The following is a 20,061-nucleotide window of genomic DNA, read 5'->3' on the forward strand; positions in this document are numbered from 1 at the left end:
GATAACTGATCAATGACCCTATAACATTCTTTCATATTCAGGTTTTAAAAACTAATTTGGCTGTAAGTAAAACTGGACAGTATTCTGGGTTATTGGATTGTGCCAGGAAGATCTGGAAGCTTGAAAAGGTAACAGGCTTTTACAGTCTTCTGTCATACTGTATGCAGGCGTAGATACCACTCTCTATGAGGTGAGTTTGTTTCCATGATGAGCTTACAACAAATTTATTAGATCTGAAAATATAATACAACTGAAAACAATTTTAAATAAAAAATATATTTAAAACTGAGTGAATAGAAAACACTTTTTTTTTTAAACAGTCTGCTTTGCTGGCTTCTCTTCCTCAGGATTGCAAGCTCATTTCCTATAAATATTGACCTCGACCTTCCCTCTTCTCTCCCTGCATACAGCCCACTCACTCTCCCTTGGTGACTCCATCTGTTGCTGGGTTTCATTATAGCTGGTATATCAGTAACTTGGAGATGTGTTTTTCAAACCTCTTTCCTGATCTTCAGACCACCAAGAAAACTAAATGATATTCTTTTGCTTCCCATTTTTTCCCTAGTGTCAGAAGTCTGATTTGGCTTATGTTACTTTTGTTCTGGGGTTTCTTGTGAATAATCTCTGGTTATAATAATGATCTACTCCAAATAAATTATAGTCACTTGATTCAGAAAAACGGAAGGGAAGAATATAAGTTTTTTGGGGGGATGGGGTGAGTGCAAAATAATAATGACATATTTTCTGTGTTAGTAGTGTCCAGTTTTGTTTTTTTTTTTTGTGGTACGCGGGCCTCTCACTGTTGTGGCCTCTCCCGTTGCGGAGCACAGGCTCCGGACGCGCAGGCTTAGCGGCCATGGCTCACGGGCCCAGCTGCTCCGTGGCATGTGGGATCCTCCCGGATCGGGGCACGAACCCGCATCCCCTGCATCGGCAGGCGGACTCTCAACCACAGCGCCACCAGGGAAGCCCAGTAGTGTCCAGTTTTACTTTGGTCATTCTCTGCAGCTGATTCTGACAGACCATCAAGCATGACATTCCTTGTCCAACTCCCTTCCTTTTTGGCAATCCTGAGCACCTTCCACCCCACAAGACTTCTTAATTCTTGTCAATGGTTAGAATGGCAGTTAGGATCATGGACTCAGACTGCTTGAGTACAAACTATGGCTTCACAATTTGTTTTACCTCTCTGTGCTTGAATCCTCTCACCTTAAAAATGGGGATTTACTCATTCAATAAGTAATTATTGAGTTGCATGTACCAGGCTCTGTTCTTGGTGCACCAAACAGAAGAGACAGAAAGTCCTATCTTTAGGGAGCTCAACGTTCTTTCACTGGGAGATAGACAATAAACAATTGAAGTGTTAATGATAGGGTTGTGGAGAAAAACAAAGCAGGGAAGGAGAGTAGTGTTAGGGACTGGAAGGCCTTCCTGAAAAGATACCTTTTGAGTAAAGACAAGAGGAAGTGAGGGCTTGAGCCACGCATACAGCTACGGGGAGAACATTTAGGGTAGATGCATGCCTGTGCAGCTGGAGCAGGGTGAGCCAGAAGAGATTAGTAGGAGATGAGGTCAGAGAGTGAGTGGGGGGCCAGTTTTATAGTGCCTTGCAGATCATAGAAGGGACTTTAATTTTTGCTTAATTTTGCTTTAATGGGAAACTCTCGGAGGGCTCTGAGCAGAGGAATGCCATATCTGACAAGATTATTTCTATCATAAAAATTTTTATTGAGATGTAATTCACATACCGTATAATTTACCATTTTAAAGTGTACAGCTCAGTATATTCACAGGGTTGTACAACCATCTCTACTATCTAATTCAAGAACATTTTCACCACTCCAAAAACAAACCCTGTACTCATTAGCAGTCACTCGCCATTCCCAACTCCTCCGCTTCCTGGAAACCACTAATTTACTTTCTGTCTCTATAGATTTGTCTAGTCAGGACATTTCACATAAATGTAATTATACAGTATGTGGTCTTTTATGACTGGCTTCTTTTCACTCAGCAAAATTGTTTCAAGTTTCATCCATCTTGTAGCATGTATCAGTATTTCATTCTTTTTTTTTCTGAATATTGTTCCATTACGTGGATATACAATCTTTTGTTTGCCCATTCACCAGTTAATGGACAATTGGGCTATTTCCATCTTTTGACTATGATGAATAATGCTACTATGAAACTGAGTATAAGTTTTTTTTAAAACATCTTTATTAGAGTATAATTGCTTTACAATGGTGTGTTAGTTTCTGCTTTATAACAAAGTGAATCAGCTATACATATAGAGTATAAGTTTTTGTGTGGACATATGTTTTCATTCTCTTGGGTATATATCTAGGAGTGGAATTGCTGGGTCATTAGATGACTCTATGTTTAACCTCTTGAAGAACTGCCAAACTGTTTTCCAAAGTGACTACACCATTTTATTTCCACCAGCAGTGAATGAGGGTTCTGAGTTCTCCACATCCTTGCCAACACTTGTTAGCACCTGTCTTCCCGATCTTGTCATCCTTGTGGATAGAAAATGGTACTACTGTTTACTATTAATTGGTTTATTTGCCTTTTTATTGTCGGTTTGTAGGAGTTCTTTGCATATAATAGATACAAATCCCTTAGATATTTGATTTGCAAATATTTTCTCCCATTTCATGGGTTGTCTTTTACACAAATTTTAAATTTTGAGGAAGTCCAATTTATTTATTTTTTCTTTTGTTACTATTGTATTTGGTGTCATATATAAGAAACAATTGCCTAATCCAAGAACATAGAAGGTTTACATCTATGCTTTCTACTAAGGGTTTTATAGTTTTAGCTCTTGTTCTAGGTCTATTATGCATTTTGAATTAATTTTTGAATATAGTGTTAGGCAGGGGTTTAACTTCATTCTTTTGCATGTGGATATCCAGTTGTATCAATACCATTTGTTGAAAAGACTATTTTCTCCACTGGATGGTCTTGGCACCATTGTTGAAATTAACCATACATATTAGTTTATTTCTGGACTCTCAAATTCTATTTCATTGATCAGTATGTCTATCCTTATGCCAGTACCACAACTGTCTTGATTGTCGTGGTTCTGTAATAAGCTTGAAATTAGAAAATGTGACTCCTCTGGCTTTTTTCCCTCAGCATTGTTTTGCCTATCCTGAGTCCCTTGCATTTCCATATGAATTTTAGGATCATCTAGTGTTAGAAGTTTTAGGACAGTGGACAAAGTATGAAGAAATGGTCTTTGGTATGTTGGGAGAGTAAATGGTCAAGGGAAATATGGTATTCTAGGGGATAATTAAAGGCCCACTTAAGATTTTATGATCATGAATTTAAAATGAGAACAATCAGTATGGGTGTGTTCTCTTCAGCCATGTTTAGCTGCATGGCAGCAGACATGGAGTAGACCGAGTTGGCTTTAGGAAGGTTGGTTCTGTCATACTAACATGATGAAGGGAGAAAAAATAAACATCAGAATTGTAAGATAATAGTAGGACCTACCTCATGGGGTTTTTATGAGTATTAGATTAATATATGTGAAATAGTTAGATCTGCCCCAGCATATGGACAGTGCTATATAAGTGTGAGATATCATCATTATTATCATTTACGTCCCAGAGATAGTGTCTTTCTTTCTTACTGAGGCTGAGTGTTCTACCTTGGCTCTTGATCCAGGTCCTTGCTCTATCAGTACTCCCCTTGGACATTGGAATCACTTTCAAGTCTCTTTTTCAAGATAGAACAAACACCTAAACCAAAAAAATACAAATTTTCTCTCTAACTCTTCCTCCTTCACTAGTGACTGCTATCAATTTCTCATTCTTTTACTCCCAAAGGATGTGAAGTCTCATCTATACTTTATTTCCTCATTGTTTATTTTTTCCTTAACCTACTGTAATTTGCTTTTTGATCCTTGATTTGCAGTTGAAAAATTAAGTAAAAATCTTAAGTGAATATATGCTGAGAATTATAAAACATTAATAAAGGAAATTAAAGATAATTCAAAGAAATGGAACGATATCCCATGCTTTTCAACTGGAAGAATTAATGTTGTTAAAATGGCAGTACTATCCAAAGCAATCTACAGATTTCATGTGATTCCTATCAAATTACCCATGACATTTTTCTCAGAACTAGAACAAATAATCCTAAATTTTATATGGAGCCATAAGAGACCCAGAATTGCCAAAGCAATCCTTAGAATAAAGAAAAAAGCAGGAGGATAACTGTCCCAGACTTCAGACAACACTACAAAGCTGCAGTAATCAAAACAGTGTGGTGCTGGCACAAAAACAGACACACAGATCAATGGAACAGAATAGAGAGCCCAGAAATAAACCCATACAACTACAGTCAATTAATTTTCAACAAAGGAGACAAGCATATAAAATGGGAAAAAGACAGTCTCTTCAGCAAGTGGTGCTGGGAAAGTTGGACAGCTGTATGCAAATCAGTGAAGTTAGAACACACCTTCACACCATGCACAAAAATAAACTCAGAATGGCTTAAAGAATTAAGCATAAGATACGACACCATAAAACTCCTAGAAGAGATTATAGGCAAAACATTCTCTGACATAAATCGTACCAATGTTTTCTTAGGTCAGTCTCCCAAGGCAATAGAAATAAAAGCAAAAATAAACAAATGGGACCTAATCAAAGTTACAAGTTTTGCACAGCAAAGGAAACCATAAACAAAACGAAAAGGCAACTTACAGAACGGGAGAAAGTATTTGCAAATGATGCGACTGACAAGTGCTTAATTTCCAAAATATACAAACAGCTCATACAACTGAACAACCAAAAAAACAAACAATCCAATAAAAAAATGAGTAGAAGACCTAAATAGACATTTCTCCAAAGAAGACATACAGATGGCCAATAGGCACATGAAAAGGTGCTCAATATCACTAATTATTAGAGAAATGCAAATCAAAATGATGAGGTATCCTCTCACACCAGTCAGAATGGCCATCATTAAAAAGCCTACAAATAATAAATGCAGGAAAGTGTATGGAAAAAAGGGAATCCACCTACACCGTTGGTGGGAATGTAAGCTGGTGCAGCCACTATGGAGAACAGTAGGGAGGTTCCTCAGAAAACTAAAAATAGAATCACCATATGATCTAGCAATCCCACTCCTGGGCATATATCTGGACAAAATTATAACTAAAAATATACATACACCCCTATGTTCATAGCAGCACTATTTACAATAGCCAAGACATGCAAACAAGCTCAATGTCCATCAACAGATGAGTAGATAAAGAAGATGTGGTACATATATACAATGGAATACTACTCAGCCATAAAAAAGAATGATTTGTAGCAACATGGATGCAACTAGAGATTATCATACTAAGTGAAGTAAGCCAGAAAGAGAAAGACAAATACCATATGATATCACTTATATGTGGAATCTAAAATATGGCACAAATGAACCTATCTATGAAACAGAAACAGACTCACAGACATAGAGAACAGACTGTGGTTGCCAAGGGGGAGGGAGGATGGGGGAGAGTTGGACTGGGAGTTTGGGGTTAGTAGATGCAAACTATTAGACATAGAATGGATAAACAACAAGGTTCTACTGTATAGCAGTATTCAATATCCTGGGATAAACCATATTGGAAAAGAATATAAAAAAGAATGTATATATGTGTATAACTGAGTCACTTTGCTGTACAGCAGAAATTAACACAACATTGTAAATCAACTATACTTCAATAAAAAAAATTTTTTTTAAATCCTAAGTAAACCTGATAATTAGTCAAGTTTGGGAATCATTAAATGAGGAAAGGCCTTAAAAGCAGTGCACTAGTTTGTTAGGGTTGCCATAACAAAATAACACAGACTAGGTGGTTTAAACAAGAGAAGTTATTTTCTTCCAGTTCTGGAGGCTAGAAGTCCAAGATCAAGGTGTCGGCAGTTAGGTTTCTCTGAGACCTCTTTCCTTGGCTTGCAGAAGGTGGCCACCTTCTCCCTCTGCCCTCACATGGTTTCCTCTGTGCACAGGCACAACTGTATCCAAACTTCTTTTACTTACAAGAACACCAGACTTATAGGAATAGGGTCCACTCTTGAATACCTCATTAAGTTAACTTAATTACCTCTTTAGAGACCTTATCCAAATATGGTTACATTCTGAAGTCCTGGGGGTTAGGGCTTTAGCAAAAGAATTTTGGTGGTGGTGGGACACAATTCAGCCCATTACAAGTAGTCAGTGGCATTGTCTAGTATATTTAGATTAAAATAATTATTTTGATATTTAAAAAACATTTAATCATTCATCTAAAGCATGATCTGGAGACTCTGGGGGTGGGTTACTGAGACCCTTTCTGAGGGTCCTTGAAGTCTAAATGATTTCCCTAATGTGAAGGTGTTATTTACCTTTGTTACTCGCATTCTCTTGTGACGAAAGAGTTTTTCAGATTTGTGATGACATCATTGCTCTGCTGGTTAATAAGAACGTATTCTTGTTTTTAAAATTTTTCTATTTTAATGTCTAATAGTATAGAAAATATTGATAGATATTTATAACCCACATAAACAAGAACTTTTTGGTGTCCTCAAGAATATTTAAGAGTGTGAAGAAGTGATGAAACAAAAATATTGCTGTTAGAAGAAATGCAATTTGACATAATAAGCTTCCTTAAAGATTAGGCAATCAGGGCTCTAAAGTCTAGAGCCAGTTTCCATCATTAAGGTTCTCTGATCTCTGTTTTTTTTTTTTTTTTTTTTTGCGGTACGCGGGACTCTCACCATTGTAGTCTCTCCCGCCGCGGAGCACAGGCTCCAGACGTGCAGGCCCTGCGGCCACGGCTCACAGGCCCAGCCACTCTGCGGCATGCGGGATCCTCCCGGACCGGGGCAAGAACCCATGTCCCCCGTATCGGTAGGCGGACTCCCAACCACTGCGCCACCAGCAAAGCCCTGATCTCTGTTTTTTTTGTACATAGAGAACACCTCTGGATAATTCTAATGGCTAGGATGGTACCTAGGAAAAGAGACAATATTTGGATAATTTGAGTCTTTGAAATATTGAGGGCTTTATTAACTGTGCATTAAATTACATGAAAAATTAGCGGTTCAAAAATGTATATCCTATGGCTCTTGCTACTCTGTACTGGATTACTGTATTCTGCATTTGATATACTTCGTCATAATACAACACGGAAGATAGAAAGGAGTGCATGCCTATGGTGAGAAAAGATATTAACACTTTATTATTTTGGTTCTTCTTTAACAGCTGTTAAAGTGTATTATTACTTTGTTCTCTGTCAGCTTTTGAAGACTCATTGGCTAAACACACACGCAGAGGACCCTGGGTTGGTGATTTTGATGGGATGTTGTGCCTTGCCTAACTTTTGTGGTCAGTTTGTCAGCTACCCCCTGAACCTAGTGAGGACTCACATGGAGGTTCAAGGTGAGTTTTTGTAAGACGGATGATAGTTACAAAGCCCCATGTGATTCAGGACTTTTTACTTTCTGCTCTGAAGAATGTCTTAGAATCCTCCTCATTACCATCATTCAGTGTTGGCTCTTTTGAAAAGACAAAATTAGGAAATCCTTCTCATGAGTTTTAATGGTGCTATTTATTTTAAAATTGAGTTTTAAAGATCAAATCTGAACTTCATAGCCACATGAAGATGGCATATTTTGCTTTGGGTGGTAGAATTAATGTCTCCACACTGGAGGTGTCCAGTCTATTCTTGAACTAGAGTTCACAAGATTGTGATAATGAAGGATTCAAAATTTAGATAGTCGTCTAAATGACTTGTAAAGGATTTTTACAAGGTGATATACAGTGATTCAATTTCATTTAAAAAGAAGTCAATAAAATATCTGCTGATTATTAGAAAAATTTATCTATTGAATTCAGAAAAGGAAGATTCCATCTTTCAATTCACAGTAATTGATTGTGGGAATTTTTACAAATATATACACACATGAAACTTCCAACTAGATTAAGACATAGTACATTTTCAGCACTCCAGAAGGGTCCTTTATGCCTTTCCCAGCTAATAAACATCCCACCCCAAGGTAATAATTATTCTGAATTTTATCACCATTTACTAGTTTGCCTGTTCTTGAAAACCATGTACAGTTTTAGAGAGTCATTGTTACATGTAGTCTTTTTCTTTGCTGTGTAATATTTCGTTATGTGACTACCACACTTTATCCATTGTACTACTGATGGCCATCTGGGTTGTTTCTACTTTTGTGCTATTATGAATAAATCTGCTATGAATATTAAAGTACTTGTCTTTTGAAAAACATAAACACCTTTTTTGATTATAGAATAAATGCATATTCAGCTTTACTAGATATCATCAAATTTGTTTTCCAAAATGCTTATTTCAACTTGCATTATAAAAGAAATCTATAAGTCCCAGCTGCTCTACATCTTTGTTAGCACTTGTTATTGTCAGTCTTTTAATTTAGATATTCTGATGATGTGTAATAAAATCTCACTGTGACTTTAATTTGCATTTCTCAGTGTCTACTGATGTTGAACATCTTTTTATATGCTTATTTACCATTTGGATATCCTCTTCTATAAAGTGTTTTTGCCCATCAAAAAATAATTAGATTGCTTTTTTTTTTTCTGATTTGAAGGAGTTCTTAATATATTCTGGATACAAGTTGTTTGTCAAATTTGTATATTGCAAGTATCTTCAAGTTTGTGGCTTGTATTTTCAGTCTTTTAATGGTATCTTTTGATGAGCAGATGTTCTTAGTTTTATTGAACTCCAAATTACTAATCTTTTCTTTTGGTGTTCTGTTTAAAAAATTTTGCCTAACCCAAGATCACAAAAGTTTTCCGTTTCCTTCTAGAAAATTTATCATCTTATATTTTCGTATTTAGGTCTGCAACCCACTTAGGATATTTTGTGTGTATTTATAGTGGTGAAGGTAAAAATTTATTTTTTTCTCACATAGATATCAGTTCAGCACAATTTATTGAAAGGATCATTGTTTCTTCATTGCATTGTGGTAAATCAGGTTACTCTAGTTGTATGGTCTTATTTCTGAATTCTCTACTCTGTTCCATTGGACTACTTATATTAATAATATACTGTCTTAATTATTGTAGCTTTATAAGAAGTCTTCATATCTTGTATTTTAAGTCCTTTGATGTTGTTGCTCTTCAAGATTATCTTGGAAATTTTGGGCTCTTTGCATTTTTACATAAATTTTAAAACCATCCTGTTAATTCTCACACCAAAAAATCCTGCTAAGATTTTGATTGAGATTATTTTGAATCTTTAGATCAATTTAGGAATAATTTACATCTTAGAAGTCCATGAACATGGTATATCCCTTCACTTATTTATTTAGGTCTTATATCATTTCTCATAGTAATATTTTGTATTTTTCAGTGTAGAGGTGATGTGTATGTTTTGTTAGGTGTATTACTAAGCATTTGATTTTTTTGGTGTGATAACAAATGGAATTTTATACAATATTTATTTTCTAAGTGTTTGCCAGCTTTTTAGAAATACAGTTGGTTCTAGAACATTAATCTTGTATCCAGCAACCTTGATAAATACATGTATTAATTGTAATAGTTTATCTGTCAAGTTTTCTCTTCATTTTGGATTTTATATGTACATAGTCATGCCTTCTGTGAATACAATAATTTGGTTTCTTATGTTCCAGCTTTTATACTTTTGAAGTCTTTTTCTTGCCTCATGGTACAGGTTGAGACCTCCAATACAATGCTATAATGGTAATGCTAAGAGTGAACATCTTTATCTCATTCCTACTCAGAGGAAAATTGTTCAATATTTTACTATTGAGTATGATGTTTGCTGTAGGTTTTGGGAATATACCCTTTGTGAGATTAAGAAAGTTCCCTTCTATTCCTAGTTTGCTGAAAGTATTTTTTAAATTATGAATAGGTACTGAATTTTATCAATTGCTTTTTCTGCATCTATCAAAATAGTACCATGATTTCTCTCCTTTCTTCTGTGAATGACAATGATTTTCAAATGTTAACCTTGAAATCATGGAAAAAACTTCACTTGGTCATGTTGCATTACCATTTTGTATAATGTTTAATTTGATTGATAATATTTTGGTTAGGATTTTTATATCTATATTCATGAGAAGTTTTGGTTGTAAATTTCCTTCCTTGTAGTGTTCTTATCAGGTTTTGGTATTATGGATACATTGGTCCCATAAAGATAGGAAATATTCCTTCTTTTTCTATTCTTTGGAAGAATTTTTATACAATTAGAATTATTTTTTCCTTAAATAGTTGGAAGAATTCATCAGTGAGGCCAGTTTTGTCTGGATATTTTTGATGGAAGGTTTTTTTTTCTGTATTTTAATTACAGATTTGAGTTCTTTAAAAGATATTGATTATTCAGGCTTCCTATTTCTTCTTTTGCCAGTTTTGAGATATTGTGTTTTTCAAAGAATTTGTCTATTTCATCTAAATGCTTAAATTTATTAGCATAAGGTCATTAATAATGTCCTTTTATTAAATCCTTAATAATGACAGTAGGTCTTAAAGTGATGTCTCCTTTTACATTTCTGACATAAGCAATTTGTTATTTTTCCTTTCTTTTTCTGAATCAGATTTGTTGGGGTTTATTGATTTTATTATCTTTTTATTGATTTTTCTCTATTGTCCATTTTTTATTTCACCGGCTTCTGTTCTTCTCTGTATTATTTTCATCCTCCTTATTTTTTTCTTTTAGTTTCTTGAGTTAGAGGTTTAGATCAGAGGTTGGCAAACTAGGCCTGAAGGCCAAATCTGACTCTCCACCCATTTATGTAAATAAAATTTAATTGGAACACAGTCACCTCCATTTTTTTATGTATTGTCTATGGCTACTTTCATGTTACAATGGCAGAGTTGAGTAGCTGCAAGAGGCCCCCAAAGCCTAAAATATTTACTATCTGGCCCATTACAGAAAAAGTTTGCTGACCCCTGGCTAACTGATTTTAAATCTTCCTTCTCTAACATATGAATTCTAGGTTCTGAATATCTCTGTAAGTATTGCTTTACTTATACACTATAAATTGATATACAACGTTTTCATTATTATTCATTTCAAAATATCATCCAAATTTCCATTGTGATTTCTTTTCTGACCCATTGATTATTTAGAATATACCCATTGATTATATACAATGTACTCACTGTATATTGCTTAATTTACAAACATTTGGGGATCTTCCAATGATCTTTCTAACACGGAACTTTTAGTTTACACTGCAGAGAGAATATACTCTGCATGATTTCTATACTTTGAAATGTATTGAGACTTGCTTTATCGTCCAGATATGGTCTCTCTTGGTAAATGTTCATGGTACACTGGAAAAGTAAGTGGATTTTGAAGTGGTATTTAGTGTTCTATATATGTACTATGAAAGGTCAGTTAGTTAAATGTTTTTCAAATGTTTTATATTCTTGCTGATTTCTTTGGTCTGCTTTTTCTATTGGTTACTGACAGAAGTGTGTTTAAATCTCTAACCATGATTGTGGATTTCTCTATCCCTCCTTTAACTTGGTCAACTTTGGCTTTATATATTCTGAAGCTATACTATTATGTGTATTAAAATTTAGGATTGACCCTTTTCTTATTATGAAATGTCCCTCTTTTTTGCTAGTAATGTTTTTGCCTTAAAAAGTCTACTTTGGGCTTCCCTGGTGGCGCAGTGGTTGAGAGTCCGCCTGCCGATGCAGGGGACACGGGTTCGTGCCCGGGTCGGGTCCGGGAAGATCCCGCATGCCGCGGAGCGGCTGGGCCCGTGAGCCATGGCTGCTGAGCCTGTGCGTCCTGAGCCTGTGCTCCGCAACGGGAGAGCCCACAACACTGAGAGGCCCGCGTACCGCAAAAAAAAAAGTCTACTTTGTCTGATACTCATGTAGTTACAATAGCTTTCTTTTGGTTAATGTTTACTTGGTATACTTTTTAAAACATCTTTTTACTTTCAGCCTTTCTGTATCCTTATATATAGTACATCCATTCTGAGAAGCATATAGTTAGATCTTTCAAAAAATTCAGTGTGATTATTTTGTCTTTTAATTAGCATTTACTACATTTGTATTTCAAGGCACTGTTGCATGTAAGTGGAGACCACATATTATATAGCTACATATTTTCTATTGATTCAATTTGTTCATTTTCCTTTATTTCTCTTTCTTGGCCTCCTTTTGATTTAATCAGATATGTTCATTATTTCTCCTCTATTAGCTTGTTAGTTATATATTCTTTTATTTTTCTTTTAATGGTTACCTTGAAGATTACAATATGAATCCTCTGTTAATTACAGTGTACCTTAAATTAGTATTTTTACCAATTTCTAATATAACAGTTTTACTTCATTTATACTGCCTCCTTTTGTGCTACTGTTGTCATATATTTTACTTGAGTATATGTTTTAAACCCCTAAGACATTACTGTTTTAAAAATCAGCATTAATATATATTTTATTCTCTTTTCATTTGTTTGGTTTTTTTCCTGAATTACCTTTCTTTCACTGGGAATTATTATTCTTCTACTTAAAGAACTTCATTTAGAAGGTCTTTTAGTGGAAGTCTGCTAGCAACAGATTCTTTCAGCTTTTGTTTTGTTTCTTTTTATGGCACATTAAAAGAATATTATTCCAATGTCTTATGAGTTCTGTAATGTTTGTTGAAAAGTTAGCCATCAGTTTTATTGTTGCTATTTTAAGATAATGTATTTTCTTTCTCTTTTTTCCTCTAGATGCTTTTTAAGATTTTTCTCTGCCTCTGGTTTTCAACAGTTTGACTATTATGTGCCTAAAATGTCATTTGCTTTATATTTATACTCCCGCTGGTTTTAAAATATGTGTTTTGATGGCTTTTGTCAGTTTTGGGAAAATTCTGAGCCAAAATTGCTTCAAATATTGCACTATCCCATTGTCTCTCTTTTTCTGACATTCCAATTACATGTATGTTAGATTTTGTTCCCCATGTCCCATATATCTATTATGTTCTTTTTTTTTTTTTAACATCTTTATTGGGGTATAATTGCTTTACAATGGTGTGTTAGTTTCTGCTTTATAACAAAGTGAATCAGTCATACATAAACATATGTTCCCATATGTCTTCCCTCTTGAGTCTCCCTCCCTCCCACCCTCCCTATCCCACCCCTCCAGGCTGTCACAAAGCACCAAGCCAATATCCCTGTGCCATGCGGCAAATTCCCACTAGCTATCTACCTTACTACGTTTGTTAGTGTGTATATGTCCATGACTCTCTCTCGCCCTGTCACAGCTCACCCTTCCCCCTCCCCATAACCTCAAGTCCATTCTCTAGGAGGTCTGCGTCTTTATTCCTGCCTTACCCCTAGATTCTTCATTACATTTTTTCCCTTAAATTCCATATATATGTATTAGATACGGTATTTGTCTTTTTCTTTCTGACTTACTTCACTCTGTATGACAGACTCTAGGTCTATCCACCTCATTACAAATAGCTCAATTTCGTTTCTTTTTATGGCTGAGTAATATTCCATTTTATATATGTGCCACATCTTCTTTTTTTTTTTTTAACACCTTTATTGGGGTACAATTGCTTTACAATGGTGTGTTAGTTTCTGCTTTATAACAAAGTGAATCAGTTATACATATACATATGTTCCCATATCTCTTCCCTCTTGTGTCTCCCTCCCTCCCACCCTCCCTATCCCACCCCTCCAGGCTGTCACAAAGCACCAAGCCAATATCCCTGTGCCATGCGGCAAATTCCCACTAGCTATCTACCTTACTACGTTTGTTAGTGTGTATATGTCCATGACTCTCTCTCGCCCTGTCACAGCTCACCCTTCCCCCTCCCCATAACCTCAAGTCCATTCTCTAGGAGGTCTGCGTCTTTATTCCTGCCTTACCTCTAGGTTCTTCATGACATTTTTTTTCTTAAATTCCATATATATGTGTTAGCATACGGTATTTGTCTTTTTATTTCTGACTTACTTCACTCTGTATGACAGACTCTAGGTCTATCCACCTCATTACAAATAGCTCAATTTCGTTTCTTTTTATGGCTGAGTAGTATTCCATTGTATATATGTGCCACATCTTCTTTATCCATTCATCTGATGATGGGCACTTAGGTTGTTTCCTTCTCTGGGCTATTGTAAATAGAGCTGCAGTGAACATTTTGGTACATGACTCTATTTGAGTTTTCTCAGGGTATATGCCCAGTAGTGGGATTGCTGGGTCATATGGTAGTTCTATTTGTAGTTTTTTTAAGGAACCTCCACACTGTTCTCCATAGTGGCTGAACCAATTCACATTCCCACCAGCAGTGCAAGAGTGTTCCCTTTTCTCCACACCCTCTCCAGCATTTATTGTTTCTAGATTTTTTGATGATGGCCATTCTGACTGGTGTGAGATGATATCTCATTGTAGTTTTGATTTCCATTTCTCTAATGATTAATGATGTTGAGCATTCTTTCATGTGTTTGTTGGCAGTCTGTATATCTTCTTTGGAGAAATGCCTATTTAGGTCGTCTGCCCATTTTTGGATTGGGTTGTTTGTTTTTTTGTTATTGAGCTGCATGAGCTGCTTGTAAATTTTGGAGATTAATCCTTTGTCGGTTGCTTCATTTGCAAATATTTTCTCCCATTCTGAGGGCTGTCTTGTGGTCTTGTTTATGGTTTCCTTTGTTGTGCAAAAGCTTTGAAGTTTCATTAGGTCCCATTTGTTTATTTTTGGTTTTATTTCCATTACTCTAGGAGGTGGGTCAGAAAGGATCTTGCTGTGATTTATGTCATAGAGTGTTCTGCCTATGTTTTCCTCTAAGAGTTTGATAGTGTCTGGCCTTACATTTAGGTCTTTAATCCATTTTGAGCTTATTTTTGTGTACGGTGTTAGGGAATGATCTAATCTTGTACTTTTACATGCCCTGTCCAGTTTTCCCAGCACCACTTATTGAAGCGGCTGTCCTTTCTCCACTGTACATTCCTGCCACCTTTATCAAAAATAAGGTGTTCATATGTGCGTGGGTTTATCTCTGGGCTTTCTATCCTGTTCCATTGATCTATCTTTCTGTTTTTGTGCCAGTACCATACTGTCTTGATAACTGTAGCTTTGTAGTATAGTCTGAAGTCAGGGAGCCTGATTCCTCCAGTTCCTTTTTTTGTTCTCAAGATTGCTTTGGCTATTCGGGGTCTTTTGTGTTTCCATACAAATTGCAAAATTTTTTGTTCTAGTTCTGTGAAAAATGCCAGTGGTAGTTTGATAGGGATTGCATTGAATCTATAGATTGCTTTGCGTAGTAGAGTCATTTTCACAATGTTGATTCTTCCAATCCAAGAACATGGTATATCTCTCCATCTATTTGTATCATCTTTAATTTCTTTCATCAGTGTCTTATAATTTTCTGCATACAGGTCTTTTGTCTCCTTAGGTAGGTTTATTCCTAGATATTTTATTCTTTTTGTTGCAATGGTAAATGGGAGTGTTTTCTTGATTTCACTTTCAGATTTTTCATCATTATTATATAGGAATGCCAGAGATTTCTGTGCATTAATTTTGTATCCTGCCACTTTACCAAATTCATTGATTAGCTCTAGTAGTTTTCTGGTAGCATCTTTAGGATTCTCTATGTATAGTATCATGTCATCTGCAAACAGTGACAGCTTTACTTCTTTTCTGATTTGGATTCCTTTTATTTCCTTTTCTTCTCTGATTGCTGTGGCTAAAACTTCCAAAACTATGTTGAATAAGAGTGGTGAGAGTGGGCAACCTTGTCTTGTTCCTAATCTTAGTGGAAATGCTTTCAGTTTTTCACCATTGAGGATGATGTTTGCTGTGGGCTTGTCATATATGGCCTTTATTATGTTGAGGAAATTTCCCTCTATGCCAACTTTCTGCAGGGTTTTTATCATAAATGGGTGTTGAATTTTGTCAAAAGCTTTCTCTGTATCTATTGAGATGATCATATGGTTTTTCTCCTTCAATTTGTTAATATGGTTTATCACATTGATAGATTTGCGTATATTGAAGAATCCTTGCATTCCTGGGATAAACCCCACTTGGTCATGGTGTATGATCCTTTTAATGTGCTGTTGGATTCTGTTTGCTAGTATTTTGTTGAGGATTTTTGCATCTATGTTCATCAGTGATATTGGCCTGTAGTTTTCTTTCTTTGTGACATCCTTGTCTGGTTTTGGTATCAAGGTGATGGTGGCCTCATAGAATGAGTTTGGGAGTGTTCCTCCCTCTGCTATATTTTAGAAGAGTTTGAGAAGGATAGGTGTTAGCTCTTCTCTAAATGTTTGATAGAATTCGCCTGTGAAGCCATCTGGTCCTGGGATTTTGTTTGTTGGAATATTTTTAATCACAATTTCAATTTCAGTGCTTGTGATTGCTCTGTTCATATTTTCTATTTCTTCCTGATTCAGTCTTGGCAGGTTGTGCATTTCTAAGAATTTGTCCATTTCTTCCAGATTGTCCATTTTATTGGCATAGAGTTGCTTGTAGTAATCTCTCATGATCTTTTGTATTTCTGCAGTGTCAGTTGTTACCTCTCCTTTTTCATTTCTAATTCTATTGATTTGAGTCTTCTCCCTTTTTTTCTTGATGAGTCTGGCTAGTGGTTTATCTATTTTGTTTATCTTCTCAAAGAACCAGCTTTTAGTTATTGAACTTTGCTATTGTTTCCTTCATTTCTTTTTCAGTTATTTCTGATCTGATTTTTATGATTTCTTTCCTTCTGCTAGCTTTGGGGTTTTTTTGTTCTTCTATCTCTAATTGCTTGAGGTGCAAGGTTAGGTTGTTTATTCGAGATGTTTCCTGCTTCTTAAGGTGGGCTTGTATTGCTATAAACTTCCCCCTTAGAACTGCTTTTGCTGCATCCCATAGGTTTTGGGTCGTTGTGTCTCCATTGTCATTTGTTTCTAGGTATTTTTTGATTTCCTCTTTGATTTCATCAGTGATCACTTCATTATTATGTAGTGTATTGTTTAGCCTCCATGTGTTTGTATTTTTTACAGATCTTTTCCTGTAATTGATATCTAGTCTCATGGTGTTGTGGTCAGAAAAGATACTTGATACAATTTCAATTTTCTTAAATTTACCAAGGCTTGATTTGTGACCCAAGATATGATCTATCCTGGAGAATGTTCCATGAGCACTTGAGAAAAATGTGTATTCTGCTGTTTTTGGAAGGAGTGTCCTATAAATATCAATTAAGTCCATCTTGTTTAATGTATCATTTAAAGCTTGTGTTTCCTTATTTATTTTCATTTTGGATGATCTGTCCATTGGTGAAAGTGGGGTGTTTAAGTCCCCTACTATGAATGTGTTACTGTCAATTTCCCCTTTTATGGCTGTTAGTATTTGCCTTATGTATTGAGGTGCTCCTATGTTGGGTGCATAAATATTTACAATTGTTATATCTTCTTCTTGGTTCGATCCCTTGATCATTATGTAGTGTCCTTCTTTGTCTCTTTTAATAGTCCTTATTTTAAAGTCTATTTTGTCTGATATGAGAATTGCTACTCCAGCTTTCTTTTGGTTTCCATTTGCATGGAATATCTTTTTCTATCCCCTTACTTTCAGTCTGTATGTGTCTCTAGGTCTGAAGTGGGTCTCTTGCAGACAGCATATATAAGGGTCTTGTTTTTGTATCCATTCAGCTAATCTGTGTCTTTTGGTGGGAGCATTTATTCCATTTACATTTATCGATATGTATGTTCCTATTCCCATTTTCTAAATTGTTTGGGTTCGTTATTGTAGGTCTTTTCCTTCTCTTGTGTTTCTTGCCTAGAGAAGATCCTTTAGCATTTGTTGTAAAGCTGGTTTGGTGGTGCTGAACTCTCTCAGCTTTTGCTTGTCTGTAAAGGTTTTAATTTCTCCATCAAATCTGAATGAGATCCTTGCTGGGTAGAGTAGTCTTGGCTGCAGGTTTTTCTCCTTCATCACTTTCAGTATGTCCTGCCACTCCCTTCTGGCTTGTAGGGTTTCTTCTGAGAGATCAGCTGTTAACCTTATGGGGATTCCCTTATGTTTTATTTGTTGTTTTTCCCTTGCTGCTTTTAATATACTTTCTTGTATTTAATTTTTGACAGTTTGATTAATATGTGTCTTGGCGTATTTCTCCTTGTATTTATCCTGTATGGGGCTCTCTGTGCTTCCTGGACTTGATTAACTATTTCCTTTCCCATATTAGGGAAGTTTTCAACTATAATCTCTTCAAATATTTTCTCAGTCCCTTTCTTTTTCTCTTCTTCTTCTGGAACCCCTATAATTCGAATGTTTGTGCATTTAATGTTGTCCCAGAGGTCTCTGAGACTGTCCTCAGTTCTTTTCATTCTTTTTTCTTTATTCTGCTCTGCAGTAGTTATTTCCACTATTTTATCTTCCAGGTCACTTAACCGTTCTTCTGCCTCAGTTATTCTGCTATTGATCCCATCTACAGTACTTTTAATTTCATTTATTGTGTTGTTCATCATTGCTTATTTCATCTTTATTTCTTCTAGGTCCTTGTTAACTGTTTCTTGCATTTTGTCCATTCTATTTCCAAGATTTCGGATCATCCTTACTATCATTATTCTGAACTCTTTTTCAGGTAGACTGGCTATTTCCTCTTCATTTGTTAGGTATGGTGCATTTTTATCTTGCTCCTTTATCTGCTGTGTGTTTTTCTGTCTTCTCATTTTGCTTATCTTACTGTGTTTGGGGTCTCCTTTTTGCAGACTGCAGGTTCATAGTTCCCGCTGTTTTTGATGACTGTCTCCAGTGGCTAAGGTTGGTTCAGTGGGTTGTGTAGGCTTCCTGGTGGAGGGGACTAGTGCCTGTGTTGTGGTGGATGAGGCTGGATCTTGTCTCTCTAGTGGGCAGGTTCACGTCTGGTGGTGTGTTTTGGGGTGTCTGTGGCTTTATTATGATTTTAGGCAGCCTCTCTGCTAATGGGTGGGGTTGTGTTCCTGTTTTGCTAGTTGTTTGGCATAGGTTGTCCAGCACTGTGGCTTGCTGGTCGTTGAGTGAAGCTGGGTGCTGGTGTTAAGATGGAGGTCTCTGGGAGATTTTCGCCATTTGATATTATGTGGAACTGGGATGTCTCTTGTGGACCAGTGTCCTGAAGTTGGCTCTCCTACCTCAGAGGCAGAGCCCTGACTCCTGGCTGGAGAACCAAGAGCCTTTCATCCACACGGCTCAGAATAAAAGGGAGAAAAAGTAGAGGGAATTAGTAGAAGTATGAGGAAAGAAAGAAGGAAAGGAGGTAAGGAAGGAAGGAAGGAAGAAAGAAAGAAAGAAAGAAGCAAAGAAGGAAAGAAGGCAAGAAGGAAAGAAAGGAGGGAGGGAAGGAGAGAGGAAGGAAGGAAGGAGGGAAAGAAGGAAAAAAGACAGAAAGAAGAAGATACAGTAAAAATAAAATAAAGTATAATAAAGTTATTGAATTAAAAAATTCTTATTTAGAAAAAAAAAAGGGACAGAAAGAACCTTAGGACAAATGTTGGAAGCAAAGCTATACAGACAAAATTTTACACAGAAGCATACACATACACCCTCACTAAAAGAGGTAAATGGGGAAAAATCATAAATCTTGCTGTCAGAGACCACCTCCTCAATTTGGGATGATTTGTTGTCTAAAGGAGGGAAGGAAGGAAGGAAAGAAAGAAAGAAAGAACGAAGGTAAAGTATAATAACGTTATTAAAATTAAAATTGATTATTAAGAAAAAAATTAAAAAAAAAAAAACCATGGACGGATAGAACCCTAGGACAAATGGTGGAAGCAAAGCTATACAGACAAAATCTCACACAGAAGCATACACATACACATTCACAAAAAGAGGAATAGGGAAAAAAATCATAGATCTTGCTCCTAAAGTCCACTTCCTTAATTTGGGATGATTGGTTGTCTATTCAGGTATTCCACAGATGCAGGGTATATCAAGTTGATTGTGGAGCTTTAATCCGCTGCTTCTGAGGCTGCTGGGAGAGATTTCCCTTTCTCTTCTTTGTTCTCACAGCTCCCAGGGGCTCAGCTTTGGATTTGGCCCTGCCTCTGCGTGTAGGTCGCTGGAGGGCGTCTGTTTTTTGCTCAGACAGGACGGGGTTAAAGGAGCCGCTGATTC

The sequence above is a fragment of the Leucopleurus acutus genome (genome assembly GCF_964270905.1).
Source record: "Leucopleurus acutus genome assembly, chromosome: 2".
Lineage (NCBI taxonomy): Eukaryota > Metazoa > Chordata > Mammalia > Artiodactyla > Delphinidae > Leucopleurus > Leucopleurus acutus.